This window comes from Nematolebias whitei, chromosome 2 (assembly GCF_014905685.2).
Source record: "Nematolebias whitei isolate Nwh7 chromosome 2, NemWhi1, whole genome shotgun sequence".
Classification (NCBI taxonomy): Eukaryota; Metazoa; Chordata; class Actinopteri; order Cyprinodontiformes; family Rivulidae; genus Nematolebias; species Nematolebias whitei.
The window spans coordinates 14,483,578-14,486,697 of record NC_056499.1 but is presented as its reverse complement, the minus strand read 5'-3'; positions in this window follow the sequence as shown (position 1 = coordinate 14,486,697).

Sequence of the window (3,120 nt, the reverse complement as noted above, 5' to 3'; positions counted from 1 at the left end):
ATATATGTTTTTATTTTTATCCTACCTAGACGGTTAGCAGGATTCCTCTTGAAGAGTGCTCTCAGTAAGCTCTGGACTTCAGGGCTGAGGAACTGTGGCATCCCAAGCTTTGCTCTGCACAGACAGGATGCACATAAAGCTGTTATGACTAGTGCTGATCAGTATCAACTTAATTTTTCTATTCATTGATGCTCACCAACAATAGCCCAATAAGACTTATCCCCTCCACACAATCATATATATATATATATATATATATATATTTATGTATTAAACAACAGTTTTTACAGACTTTAAAACCAATTCTTCAGTCAGACCTTCAGAAGTTATTAATAAATAGAGAAATAATATAGGAATTACAGTTTATAATATGTTAAACAGTGAGTTGGTCTCACTTTAGAATAAGAGCCATGGTTTCTTTCCGATCTTTTCCTTGGAATGGTAACGATCCAGTCAACATTTCAAACTGCAAGACACACACAAAAAAAAAACCACTTGCATGTCAGCCAACCAATGAAAAGTGGAGCAGAGAAAGATGATTGAAATTCCATTTGTTTATCGTCTTCCTAAAAACCAACACACAAATGCTAAGCTGTGCATGAACTGTGCATGAACTCAGTCAAATTTAGTGCATCAAAATTATATTGAAGTGAAAAAAACAAATCTTCATAATATAACAGTGTGTGTCAGGATCCTGAGTTCTTTCAGTTTTTTGTTTATTAGTTATTTAGTTCATTTTGTCATTACGTTTCTCAGTCAAGTTGTTCCTTGTGATATTATTTGTTATTTTGTGAACTCATATTCAGATTAGTTTCTTGTTTCCCTGTGCCATCGGTTCACTTCTCCTCAGTCCTGCTCTTCCCATTCACACCTGTTCATTGTGATCATCAGTCTCACCTGCCTTCTCTTACCTCATCAATCCCAGCCTTCTAAAACTCCTCCTAGTTCATCTGCAGTCTGACATTGTGCTTCATGCCCTGTGTGTTTTCAGCTTCTGTTATTATGTATCATTTGCTGCAATGCCAGCACTTTGTTTTATGCTATTTGTAAGAAATAAATGCTTTAGTTTCCATTGTCTTGGGATCATCTTTCCTTCATACTGTGTGACAGCGTGTTAAATCCGAAGCAACCATTTGTATGTGATTTAGCAAACTTCAGGGTGCTATTAGTATGTATAAATGACAATTTTACAAATGTTAGGATCTGTCATGTCTTGTCACAACATTGACAATCAATAAAGGGTTTTACTTTACAGTAAGGCTCCCCTTATAGAAGGCTAATAAAAAGTTTGTAGATACATTATTAATTCCTTTATAAACACTGTATAGATCATTAATAACTGCTTATTATGCATTAATTAAGAGTGACAGAGAGACAAAACTGACCAGTTTCTTGCCGAATAGTGAGCCAAATCTGACACCTATATATTTCATTTAGAGTTATTATATTAAACAGTTCAGACTAAGCATTTGTAAAACAATTTTTTTAGGATATAATATTAGTTGTAGATACTTATAATGCAGTGATAAAGTATAATATTTTATGCTTAAGAAATAGGTTTACAAATGCTTATTGTGCTTACAAGGTAGTAATGTTTAATATAACAACTCTAGATGAAATATATAGGTGAACAGATTTGACTCAATATTTGGCAAGAAACTGGTCAGTTTTGTCTCTATGTCACCCTTAATTAATGCATAATAAGCAGTTATTAATGATTTATAAAGTGTTTATAGAAGAATTAATAACATATCTATAAACTATTTATTTGCCATTTATAAGAGGAGCCTTATTGTAAAGTGGTACCTAATAAAGATTCAGAAGAACAAGTATGGTTTAGGTTGTTTTTATGCTTGCTGTATTTTTCTTACAGACAATGAATGTGGCTTTTTTTCAGTGTAAATTACAAAAATCGAAATAAAATTTCTCATCTGTAATTAAGACAGCAAAGCCAAAACTAAATCTCATATCTAAAAGCGTTGTTTAATTTGTGAAAACAAACAAAACTTTTTGTTTCATTAAAAAATTTCCATCATTTTATTTCTCTTCCTACGTTTGAAAAGTCCAAAATAAATATGAAACTTGAAACGATTGAGTTTAGTTTTCATATTTGCTTATTTGTCGTACAGACAAACTGTGGCACTCGCCCTGGTGTAACGGCCAGATGTCAGTTAATGTTCCTACCTTCTTCTCTGTATTAGTAAAATAAGCCGCCACGCTAACAAAACAAGCTGACTTTAGCAGATGCATGATTACTGAAAGTAAACCAACTTAATCTGGCAGATAATTAAAAGGCTTTACTGGGGGGAAAAAATAAAAAATCCAAATCAGGAAACCAGACCACTGGTGCTTTATTATAAACTCGTATTTTCTGCATGGGATCTTTAAAATACTGTGATATCCAACCTAAATAACTGACGATGGGAGGGAAAATATACCAAATGGAAATATAGAAATTGTGTTTGTAAAAAAATATTGTATGATTGACGAGTCCTTACCATGAGAACACCAAACGACCACCAGTCTGCACTCTGAGTGTGTCCTCTTCTGTTCACAACCTCAGGAGCCATGTACTCAATCGTGCCACAGAAAGAATAGGCTCTTTTGTCATGATCAATGGCTTCCTTACTTAGACCAAAGTCTGAACAAAAATGCAAAGTGTCAAAACCCAAAGTGAGACACAAACAGACAAAAGAAACAAATTACAGCTTTGCTTTGTTGGATGCAATTACCAGTGATCTTTATGTGTCCTTCTTCATCCAGAAGGATACTAATGGGACAAAAACACAAACATTCAATTTGAGCATAATATACTGATATTACAGACATTTAACTAAAGCATAACTTTAATGTGGCTGTACTTTTCAGGTTTCAAGTCTCTGTAGATGATTCCAAGACTGTGAAGATGGTCCAAGGCAAGGGCCAACTCTGCAAGGTATAACTTGACATCCTCTTCTGTAAACATTACCTAAACGAGTAAAGAGATGTGGATGTATTTGAAGCTAGAGAAAATCCCTTCTAACTGCAGACAAAAATGAATGGTTAAAAGTTTTTTAGTGTGTTTTTACAGAATATTGCTCTTATCTTTAAAAACATCCTCCAAAACACAACCGCCAAACT